The sequence below is a fragment of the Pimephales promelas genome, chromosome 7 (genome assembly GCF_988280905.1).
Source record: "Pimephales promelas chromosome 7, fPimPro1.hap1.1, whole genome shotgun sequence".
Lineage (NCBI taxonomy): Eukaryota > Metazoa > Chordata > Actinopteri > Cypriniformes > Leuciscidae > Pimephales > Pimephales promelas.
The window spans coordinates 39,074,393-39,086,639 of record NC_142775.1 but is presented as its reverse complement, the minus strand read 5'-3'; positions in this window follow the sequence as shown (position 1 = coordinate 39,086,639).

Genomic DNA, 12,247 nt, shown 5'->3' with positions numbered 1-12,247 from the left:
ACGAAAGGGGTAACACTGTCGTTTTTTTTCGGGTCGAAATTTTGAATTTCGATATCTCAGCTCTGGAAGGGTCTAGAGCCTCCATTTTTGCACTCAGGTCAAAGTCTCACAGCCCTCTATCATAATCCAGAGTTTTGAGAAGATTGGAGAAACTTAATTTTTCGCTTAAAAATGAAAAAAAAAAACGAAAGGGGTAACACTGTCGTTTTTTTTTTTCGGGTCGAAATTTTGAATTTCGATATCTCAGCTCTGGAAGGGTCTAGAGCCTCCATTTTTGCACTCAGGTCAAAGTCTCACAGCCCTCTATCATAATCCAGAGTTTTGAGAAGATTGGAGAAACTTAATTTTTCGCCCAAAAATGAAAAAAAACGAAAGGGGTAACACTGTCGTTTTTTTTTTCAGGTCGAAATTTTGAATTTCGATATCTCAGCTCTGGAAGGGTCTAGATCATCCATTTTTGCACTCAGGTCAAAGTCTCACAGCCCTCTATCATAATCCAGAGTTTTGAGAAGATTGGAGAAACTTAATTTTTCGCCCCAAAATGAAAAAAAACGAAAGGGGTAACACTGTCGTTTTTTTTTCGGGTCGAAATTTTGAATTTCGATATCTCAGCTCTGGAAGGGTATAGAGCCTCCATTTTTGCACTCAGGTCAAAGTCTCACAGCCCTCTATCATAATCCAGAGTTTTGAGAAGATTGGAGAAACTTAATTTTTCGCCCCAAAATAAAAAAAAACGAAAGGGGTAACACTGTCGTTTTTTTTTCGGGTCGAAATTTTTAATTTCGATATCTCAGCTCTGGAAGGGTCTAGAGCCTCCATTTTTGCACTCAGGTCAAAGTCTCACGGCCCTCTATCATAATCCAGAGTTTTGAGAAGATTGGAGAAACTTAATTTTTCGCCCAAAAATGAAAAAAAACGAAAGGGGTAACACTGTCGTTTTTTTTTTTCGGGTCGAAATTTTTAATTTCGATATCTCAGCTCTGGAAGGGTCTAGATCATCCATTTTTGCACTCAGGTCAAAGTCTCACAGCCCTCTATCATAATCCAGAGTTTTGATAATATTGGAGAAACTTAATTTTTCGCCCAAAAATGAAAAAAAACGAAAGGGGTAACACTGTCGTTTTTTTTTTTCGGGTCGAAATTTTGAATTTCGATATCTCAGCTCTGGAAGGGTCTAGAGCCTCCATTTTTGCACTCAGGTCAAAGTCTCACAGCCCTCTATCATAATCCAGAGTTTTGAGAAGATTGGAGAAACTTAATTTTTCGCCCAAAAATGAAAAAAAAAAACGAAAGGGGTAACACTGTCGTTTTTTTTTCGGGTCGAAATTTTGAATTTCGATATCTCAGCTCTGGAAGGGTCTAGAGCCTCCATTTTTGCACTCAGGTCAAAGTCTCACAGCCCTCTATCATAATCCAGAGTTTTGAGAAGATTGGAGAAACTTAATTTTTCGCCCAAAAATGAAAAAAAACGAAAGGGGTAACACTGTCGTTTTTTTTTCGGGTCGAAATTTTGAATTTCGATATCTCAGCTCTGGAAGGGTCTAGATCATCCATTTTTGCACTCAGGTCAAAGTCTCACAGCCCTCTATCATAATCCAGAGTTTTGAGAATATTGGAGAAACTTAATTTTTCGCCCAAAAATGAAAAAAAACGAAAGGGGTAACACTGTCGTTTTTTTTTCGGGTCGAAATTTTGAATTTCGATATCTCAGCTCTGGAAGGGTCTAGATCATCCATTTTTGCACTCAGGTCAAAGTCTCACAGCCCTCTATCATAATCCAGAGTTTTGAGAAGATTGGAGAAACTTAATTTTTCGCCCAAAAATGAAAAAAAACGAAAGGGGTAACACTGTCGTTTTTTTTTCGGGTCGAAATTTTGAATTTCGATATCTCAGCTCTGGAAGGGTCTAGAGCCTACATTTTTGCACTCAGGTCAAAGTCTCACGGCCCTCTATCATAATCCAGAGTTTTGAGAAGATTGGAGAAACTTAATTTTTCGCCCAAAAATGAAAAAAAACGAAAGGGGTAACACTGTCGTTTTTTTTTCGGGTCGAAATTTTGAATTTCGATATCTCAGCTCTGGAAGGGTCTAGATCATCCATTTTTGCACTCAGGTCAAAGTCTCACGGCCCTCTATCATAATCCAGAGTTTTGAGAAGATTGGAGAAACTTAATTTTTCGCCCAAAAATGAAAAAAAACGAAAGGGGTAACACTGTCGTTTTTTTTTCGGGTCGAAATTTTGAATTTCGATATCTCAGCTCTGGAAGGGTCTAGATCATCCATTTTTGCACTCAGGTCAAAGTCTCACAGCCCTCTATCATAATCCAGAGTTTTGAGAAGATTGGAGAAACTTAATTTTTCGCCCAAAAATGAAAAAAAACGAAAGGGGTAACACTGTCGTTTTTTTTTCGGGTCGAAATTTTGAATTTCGATATCTCAGCTCTGGAAGGGTCTAGATCATCCATTTTTGCACTCAGGTCAAAGTCTCACAGCCCTCTATCATAATCCAGAGTTTTGAGAAGATTGGAGAAACTTAATTTTTCGCCCAAAAATGAAAAAAAACGAAAGGGGTAACACTGTCGTTTTTTTTTCGGGTCGAAATTTTGAATTTCGATATCTCAGCTCTGGAAGGGTCTAGATCATCCATTTTTGCACTCAGGTCAAAGTCTCACGGCCCTCTATCATAATCCAGAGTTTTGAGAAGATTGGAGAAACTTAATTTTTCGCCCAAAAATGAAAAAAAACGAAAGGGGTAACACTGTCGTTTTTTTTCGGGTCGAAATTTTGAATTTCGATATCTCAGCTCTGGAAGGGTCTAGAGCCTACATTTTTGCACTCAGGTCAAAGTCTCACAGCCCTCTATCATAATCCAGAGTTTTGAGAAGATTGGAGAAACTTAATTTTTCGCCCAAAAATGAAAAAAAACGAAAGGGGTAACACTGTCGTTTTTTTTTCGGGTCGAAATTTTGAATTTCGATATCTCAGCTCTGGAAGGGTCTAGAGCCTACATTTTTGCACTCAGGTCAAAGTCTCACGGCCCTCTATCATAATCCAGAGTTTTGAGAAGATTGGAGAAACTTAATTTTTCGCCCAAAAATGAAAAAAAACGAAAGGGGTAACACTGTCGTTTTTTTTTCGGGTCGAAATTTTGAATTTCGATATCTCAGCTCTGGAAGGGTCTAGAGCCTCCATTTTTGCACTCAGGTCAAAGTCTCACGGCCCTCTATCATAATCCAGAGTTTTGAGAAGATTGGAGAAACTTAATTTTTCGCCCAAAAATGAAAAAAAACGAAAGGGGTAACACTGTCGTTTTTTTTTCGGGTCGAAATTTTGAATTTCGATATCTCAGCTCTGGAAGGGTCTAGATCATCCATTTTTGCACTCAGGTCAAAGTCTCACGGCCCTCTATCATAATCCAGAGTTTTGAGAAGATTGGAGAAACTTAATTTTTCGCCCAAAAATGAAAAAAAACGAAAGGGGTAACACTGTCGTTTTTTTTTCGGGTCGAAATTTTGAATTTCGATATCTCAGCTCTGGAAGGGTCTAGATCATCCATTTTTGCACTCAGGTCAAAGTCTCACGGCCCTCTATCATAATCCAGAGTTTTGAGAAGATTGGAGAAACTTAATTTTTCGCCCAAAAATGAAAAAAAACGAAAGGGGTAACACTGTCGTTTTTTTTTCGGGTCGAAATTTTGAATTTCGATATCTCAGCTCTGGAAGGGTCTAGATCATCCATTTTTGCACTCAGGTCAAAGTCTCACGGCCCTCTATCATAATCCAGAGTTTTGAGAAGATTGGAGAAACTTAATTTTTCGCCCAAAAATGAAAAAAAACGAAAGGGGTAACACTGTCGTTTTTTTTTCGGGTCGAAATTTTGAATTTCGATATCTCAGCTCTGGAAGGGTCTAGAGCCTACATTTTTGCACTCAGGTCAAAGTCTCACAGCCCTCTATCATAATCCAGAGTTTTGAGAAGATTGGAGAAACTTAATTTTTCGCCCAAAAATGAAAAAAAACGAAAGGGGTAACACTGTCGTTTTTTTTTCGGGTCGAAATTTTGAATTTCGATATCTCAGCTCTGGAAGGGTCTAGAGCCTCCATTTTTGCACTCAGGTCAAAGTCTCACAGCCCTCTATCATAATCCAGAGTTTTGAGAAGATTGGAGAAACTTAATTTTTCGCCCAAAAATGAAAAAAAACGAAAGGGGTAACACTGTCGTTTTTTTTTCGGGTCGAAATTTTGAATTTCGATATCTCAGCTCTGGAAGGGTCTAGAGCCTCCATTTTTGCACTCAGGTCAAAGTCTCACAGCCCTCTATCATAATCCAGAGTTTTGAGAAGATTGGAGAAACTTAATTTTTCGCCCAAAAATGAAAAAAAACGAAAGGGGTAACACTGTCGTTTTTTTTTCGGGTCGAAATTTTGAATTTCGATATCTCAGCTCTGGAAGGGTCTAGATCATCCATTTTTGCACTCAGGTCAAAGTCTCACAGCCCTCTATCATAATCCAGAGTTTTGAGAAGATTGGAGAAACTTAATTTTTCGCCCAAAAATGAAAAAAAACGAAAGGGGTAACACTGTCGTTTTTTTTTCGGGTCGAAATTTTGAATTTCGATATCTCAGCTCTGGAAGGGTCTAGAGCCTACATTTTTGCACTCAGGTCAAAGTCTCACGGCCCTCTATCATAATCCAGAGTTTTGAGAAGATTGGAGAAACTTAATTTTTCGCCCAAAAATGAAAAAAAACGAAAGGGGTAACACTGTCGTTTTTTTTTCGGGTCGAAATTTTGAATTTCGATATCTCAGCTCTGGAAGGGTCTAGAGCCTACATTTTTGCACTCAGGTCAAAGTCTCACGGCCCTCTATCATAATCCAGAGTTTTGAGAAGATTGGAGAAACTTAATTTTTCGCCCAAAAATGAAAAAAAACGAAAGGGGTAACACTGTCGTTTTTTTTTCGGGTCGAAATTTTGAATTTCGATATCTCAGCTCTGGAAGGGTCTAGAGCCTACATTTTTGCACTCAGGTCAAAGTCTCACAGCCCTCTATCATAATCCAGAGTTTTGAGAAGATTGGAGAAACTTAATTTTTCGCCCAAAAATGAAAAAAAACGAAAGGGGTAACACTGTCGTTTTTTTTTTCGGGTCGAAATTTTGAATTTCGATATCTCAGCTCTGGAAGGGTCTAGAGCCTACATTTTTGCACTCAGGTCAAAGTCTCACAGCCCTCTATCATAATCCAGAGTTTTGAGAAGATTGGAGAAACTTAATTTTTCGCCCAAAAATGAAAAAAAACGAAAGGGGTAACACTGTCGTTTTTTTTTCGGGTCGAAATTTTGAATTTCGATATCTCAGCTCTGGAAGGGTCTAGAGCCTACATTTTTGCACTCAGGTCAAAGTCTCACAGCCCTCTATCATAATCCAGAGTTTTGAGAAGATTGGAGAAACTTAATTTTTCGCCCAAAAATGAAAAAAAACGAAAGGGGTAACACTGTCGTTTTTTTTTCGGGTCGAAATTTTGAATTTCGATATCTCAGCTCTGGAAGGGTCTAGATCATCCATTTTTGCACTCAGGTCAAAGTCTCACGGCCCTCTATCATAATCCAGAGTTTTGAGAAGATTGGAGAAACTTAATTTTTCGCCCAAAAATGAAAAAAAACGAAAGGGGTAACACTGTTGTTTTTTTTTTCGGTTCGAAATTTTGAATTTCGATATCTCAGCTCTGGAAGGGTCTAGATCATCCATTTTTGCACTCAGGTCAAAGTCTCACAGCCCTCTATCATAATCCAGAGTTTTGAGAAGATTGGAGAAACTTAATTTTTCGCCCAAAAATGAAAAAAAACGAAAGGGGTAACACTGTCGTTTTTTTTTCGGGTCGAAATTTTGAATTTCGATATCTCAGCTCTGGAAGGGTCTAGATCATCCATTTTTGCACTCAGGTCAAAGTCTCACGGCCCTCTATCATAATCCAGAGTTTTGAGAAGATTGGAGAAACTTAATTTTTCGCCCAAAAATGAAAAAAAACGAAAGGGGTAACACTGTCGTTTTTTTTTCGGGTCGAAATTTTGAATTTCGATATCTCAGCTCTGGAAGGGTCTAGATCATCCATTTTTGCACTCAGGTCAAAGTCTCACAGCCCTCTATCATAATCCAGAGTTTTGAGAATATTGGAGAAACTTAATTTTTCGCCCAAAAATGAAAAAAAACGAAAGGGGTAACACTGTCGTTTTTTTTTTCGGGTCGAAATTTTGAATTTCGATATCTCAGCTCTGGAAGGGTCTAGATCATCCATTTTTGCACTCAGGTCAAAGTCTCACAGCCCTCTATCATAATCCAGAGTTTTGAGAAGATTGGAGAAACTTAATTTTTCGCCCAAAAATGAAAAAAAACGAAAGGGGTAACACTGTCGTTTTTTTTTCGGGTCGAAATTTTGAATTTCGATATCTCAGCTCTGGAAGGGTCTAGAGCCTACATTTTTGCACTCAGGTCAAAGTCTCACGGCCCTCTATCATAATCCAGAGTTTTGAGAAGATTGGAGAAACTTAATTTTTCGCCCAAAAATGAAAAAAAACGAAAGGGGTAACACTGTCGTTTTTTTTTCGGGTCGAAATTTTGAATTTCGATATCTCAGCTCTGGAAGGGTCTAGATCATCCATTTTTGCACTCAGGTCAAAGTCTCACGGCCCTCTATCATAATCCAGAGTTTTGAGAAGATTGGAGAAACTTAATTTTTCGCCCAAAAATGAAAAAAAACGAAAGGGGTAACACTGTCGTTTTTTTTTCGGGTCGAAATTTTGAATTTCGATATCTCAGCTCTGGAAGGGTCTAGATCATCCATTTTTGCACTCAGGTCAAAGTCTCACAGCCCTCTATCATAATCCAGAGTTTTGAGAAGATTGGAGAAACTTAATTTTTCGCCCAAAAATGAAAAAAAACGAAAGGGGTAACACTGTCGTTTTTTTTTCGGGTCGAAATTTTGAATTTCGATATCTCAGCTCTGGAAGGGTCTAGATCATCCATTTTTGCACTCAGGTCAAAGTCTCACAGCCCTCTATCATAATCCAGAGTTTTGAGAAGATTGGAGAAACTTAATTTTTCGCCCAAAAATGAAAAAAAACGAAAGGGGTAACACTGTCGTTTTTTTTTCGGGTCGAAATTTTGAATTTCGATATCTCAGCTCTGGAAGGGTCTAGATCATCCATTTTTGCACTCAGGTCAAAGTCTCACGGCCCTCTATCATAATCCAGAGTTTTGAGAAGATTGGAGAAACTTAATTTTTCGCCCAAAAATGAAAAAAAACGAAAGGGGTAACACTGTCGTTTTTTTTCGGGTCGAAATTTTGAATTTCGATATCTCAGCTCTGGAAGGGTCTAGAGCCTACATTTTTGCACTCAGGTCAAAGTCTCACAGCCCTCTATCATAATCCAGAGTTTTGAGAAGATTGGAGAAACTTAATTTTTCGCCCAAAAATGAAAAAAAACGAAAGGGGTAACACTGTCGTTTTTTTTTCGGGTCGAAATTTTGAATTTCGATATCTCAGCTCTGGAAGGGTCTAGAGCCTACATTTTTGCACTCAGGTCAAAGTCTCACGGCCCTCTATCATAATCCAGAGTTTTGAGAAGATTGGAGAAACTTAATTTTTCGCCCAAAAATGAAAAAAAACGAAAGGGGTAACACTGTCGTTTTTTTTTCGGGTCGAAATTTTGAATTTCGATATCTCAGCTCTGGAAGGGTCTAGAGCCTCCATTTTTGCACTCAGGTCAAAGTCTCACGGCCCTCTATCATAATCCAGAGTTTTGAGAAGATTGGAGAAACTTAATTTTTCGCCCAAAAATGAAAAAAAACGAAAGGGGTAACACTGTCGTTTTTTTTTCGGGTCGAAATTTTGAATTTCGATATCTCAGCTCTGGAAGGGTCTAGATCATCCATTTTTGCACTCAGGTCAAAGTCTCACGGCCCTCTATCATAATCCAGAGTTTTGAGAAGATTGGAGAAACTTAATTTTTCGCCCAAAAATGAAAAAAAACGAAAGGGGTAACACTGTCGTTTTTTTTTCGGGTCGAAATTTTGAATTTCGATATCTCAGCTCTGGAAGGGTCTAGATCATCCATTTTTGCACTCAGGTCAAAGTCTCACGGCCCTCTATCATAATCCAGAGTTTTGAGAAGATTGGAGAAACTTAATTTTTCGCCCAAAAATGAAAAAAAACGAAAGGGGTAACACTGTCGTTTTTTTTTCGGGTCGAAATTTTGAATTTCGATATCTCAGCTCTGGAAGGGTCTAGATCATCCATTTTTGCACTCAGGTCAAAGTCTCACGGCCCTCTATCATAATCCAGAGTTTTGAGAAGATTGGAGAAACTTAATTTTTCGCCCAAAAATGAAAAAAAACGAAAGGGGTAACACTGTCGTTTTTTTTTCGGGTCGAAATTTTGAATTTCGATATCTCAGCTCTGGAAGGGTCTAGAGCCTACATTTTTGCACTCAGGTCAAAGTCTCACAGCCCTCTATCATAATCCAGAGTTTTGAGAAGATTGGAGAAACTTAATTTTTCGCCCAAAAATGAAAAAAAACGAAAGGGGTAACACTGTCGTTTTTTTTTCGGGTCGAAATTTTGAATTTCGATATCTCAGCTCTGGAAGGGTCTAGAGCCTCCATTTTTGCACTCAGGTCAAAGTCTCACAGCCCTCTATCATAATCCAGAGTTTTGAGAAGATTGGAGAAACTTAATTTTTCGCCCAAAAATGAAAAAAAACGAAAGGGGTAACACTGTCGTTTTTTTTTCGGGTCGAAATTTTGAATTTCGATATCTCAGCTCTGGAAGGGTCTAGAGCCTCCATTTTTGCACTCAGGTCAAAGTCTCACGGCCCTCTATCATAATCCAGAGTTTTGAGAAGATTGGAGAAACTTAATTTTTCGCCCAAAAATGAAAAAAAACGAAAGGGGTAACACTGTCGTTTTTTTTTCGGGTCGAAATTTTGAATTTCGATATCTCAGCTCTGGAAGGGTCTAGATCATCCATTTTTGCACTCAGGTCAAAGTCTCACAGCCCTCTATCATAATCCAGAGTTTTGAGAAGATTGGAGAAACTTAATTTTTCGCCCAAAAATGAAAAAAAACGAAAGGGGTAACACTGTCGTTTTTTTTTCGGGTCGAAATTTTGAATTTCGATATCTCAGCTCTGGAAGGGTCTAGAGCCTACATTTTTGCACTCAGGTCAAAGTCTCACGGCCCTCTATCATAATCCAGAGTTTTGAGAAGATTGGAGAAACTTAATTTTTCGCCCAAAAATGAAAAAAAACGAAAGGGGTAACACTGTCGTTTTTTTTTCGGGTCGAAATTTTGAATTTCGATATCTCAGCTCTGGAAGGGTCTAGAGCCTACATTTTTGCACTCAGGTCAAAGTCTCACGGCCCTCTATCATAATCCAGAGTTTTGAGAAGATTGGAGAAACTTAATTTTTCGCCCAAAAATGAAAAAAAACGAAAGGGGTAACACTGTCGTTTTTTTTTCGGGTCGAAATTTTGAATTTCGATATCTCAGCTCTGGAAGGGTCTAGAGCCTACATTTTTGCACTCAGGTCAAAGTCTCACAGCCCTCTATCATAATCCAGAGTTTTGAGAAGATTGGAGAAACTTAATTTTTCGCCCAAAAATGAAAAAAAACGAAAGGGGTAACACTGTCGTTTTTTTTTTCGGGTCGAAATTTTGAATTTCGATATCTCAGCTCTGGAAGGGTCTAGAGCCTACATTTTTGCACTCAGGTCAAAGTCTCACAGCCCTCTATCATAATCCAGAGTTTTGAGAAGATTGGAGAAACTTAATTTTTCGCCCAAAAATGAAAAAAAACGAAAGGGGTAACACTGTCGTTTTTTTTTCGGGTCGAAATTTTGAATTTCGATATCTCAGCTCTGGAAGGGTCTAGAGCCTACATTTTTGCACTCAGGTCAAAGTCTCACAGCCCTCTATCATAATCCAGAGTTTTGAGAAGATTGGAGAAACTTAATTTTTCGCCCAAAAATGAAAAAAAACGAAAGGGGTAACACTGTCGTTTTTTTTTCGGGTCGAAATTTTGAATTTCGATATCTCAGCTCTGGAAGGGTCTAGAGCCTCCATTTTTGCACTCAGGTCAAAGTCTCACGGCCCTCTATCATAATCCAGAGTTTTGAGAAGATTGGAGAAACTTAATTTTTCGCCCAAAAATGAAAAAAAACGAAAGGGGTAACACTGTCGTTTTTTTTTTTCGGGTCGAAATTTTGAATTTCGATATCTCAGCTCTGGAAGGGTCTAGATCATCCATTTTTGCACTCAGGTCAAAGTCTCACGGCCCTCTATCATAATCCAGAGTTTTGAGAAGATTGGAGAAACTTAATTTTTCGCCCAAAAATGAAAAAAAACGAAAGGGGTAACACTGTTGTTTTTTTTTTCGGTTCGAAATTTTGAATTTCGATATCTCAGCTCTGGAAGGGTCTAGATCATCCATTTTTGCACTCAGGTCAAAGTCTCACAGCCCTCTATCATAATCCAGAGTTTTGAGAAGATTGGAGAAACTTAATTTTTCGCCCAAAAATGAAAAAAAACGAAAGGGGTAACACTGTCGTTTTTTTTTCGGGTCGAAATTTTGAATTTCGATATCTCAGCTCTGGAAGGGTCTAGATCATCCATTTTTGCACTCAGGTCAAAGTCTCACGGCCCTCTATCATAATCCAGAGTTTTGAGAAGATTGGAGAAACTTAATTTTTCGCCCAAAAATGAAAAAAAACGAAAGGGGTAACACTGTCGTTTTTTTTTCGGGTCGAAATTTTGAATTTCGATATCTCAGCTCTGGAAGTGTCTAGAGCCTACATTTTTGCACTCAGGTCAAAGTCTCACAGCCCTCTATCATAATCCAGAGTTTTGAGAAGATTGGAGAAACTTAATTTTTCGCCCAAAAATGAAAAAAAACGAAAGGGGTAACACTGTCGTTTTTTTTTCGGGTCGAAATTTTGAATTTCGATATCTCAGCTCTGGAAGGGTCTAGATCATCCATTTTTGCACTCAGGTCAAAGTCTCACAGCCCTCTATCATAATCCAGAGTTTTGAGAAGATTGGAGAAACTTAATTTTTCGCCCAAAAATGAAAAAAAACGAAAGGGGTAACACTGTCGTTTTTTTTTCGGGTCGAAATTTTGAATTTCGATATCTCAGCTCTGGAAGGGTCTAGATCATCCATTTTTGCACTCAGGTCAAAGTCTCACAGCCCTCTATCATAATCCAGAGTTTTGAGAAGATTGGAGAAACTTAATTTTTCGCCCAAAAATGAAAAAAAAAACGAAAGGGGTAACACTGTCGTTTTTTTTTCGGGTCGAAATTTTGAATTTCGATATCTCAGCTCTGGAAGGGTCTAGATCATCCATTTTTGCACTCAGGTCAAAGTCTCACAGCCCTCTATCATAATCCAGAGTTTTGAGAAGATTGGAGAAACTTAATTTTTCGCCAAAAAATGAAAAAAAAAACGAAAGGGGTAACACTGTCGTTTTTTTTTCGGGTCGAAATTTTGAATTTCGATATCTCAGCTCTGGAAGGGTCTAGATCATCCATTTTTGCACTCAGGTCAAAGTCTCACAGCCCTCTATCATAATCCAGAGTTTTGAGAAGATTGGAGAAACTTAATTTTTCGCCCAAAAATGAAAAAAAAACGAAAGGGGTAACACTGTCGTTTTTTTTTCGGGTCGAAATTTTGAATTTCGATATCTCAGCTCTGGAAGGGTCTAGAGCCTACATTTTTGCACTCAGGTCAAAGTCTCACAGCCCTCTATCATAATCCAGAGTTTTGAGAAGATTGGAGAAACTTAATTTTTCGCCCAAAAATGAAAAAAACGAAAGGGGTAACACTGTCGTTTTTTTTTCGGGTCGAAATTTTGAATTTCGATATCTCAGCTCTGGAAGGGTCTAGAGCCTCCATTTTTGCACTCAGGTCAAAGTCTCACAGCCCTCTATCATAATCCAGAGTTTTGAGAAGATTGGAGAAACTTAATTTTTCGCCCAAAAATGAAAAAAAACGAAAGGGGTAACACTGTCGTTTTTTTTTTCGGGTCGAAATTTTGAATTTCGATATCTCAGCTCTGGAAGGGTCTAGATCATCCATTTTTGCACTCAGGTCAAAGTCTCACAGCCCTCTATCATAATCCAGAGTTTTGAGAAGATTGGAGAAACTTAATTTTTCGCCCAAAAATGAAAAAAAACGAAAGGGGTAACACTGTCGTTTTTTTTTC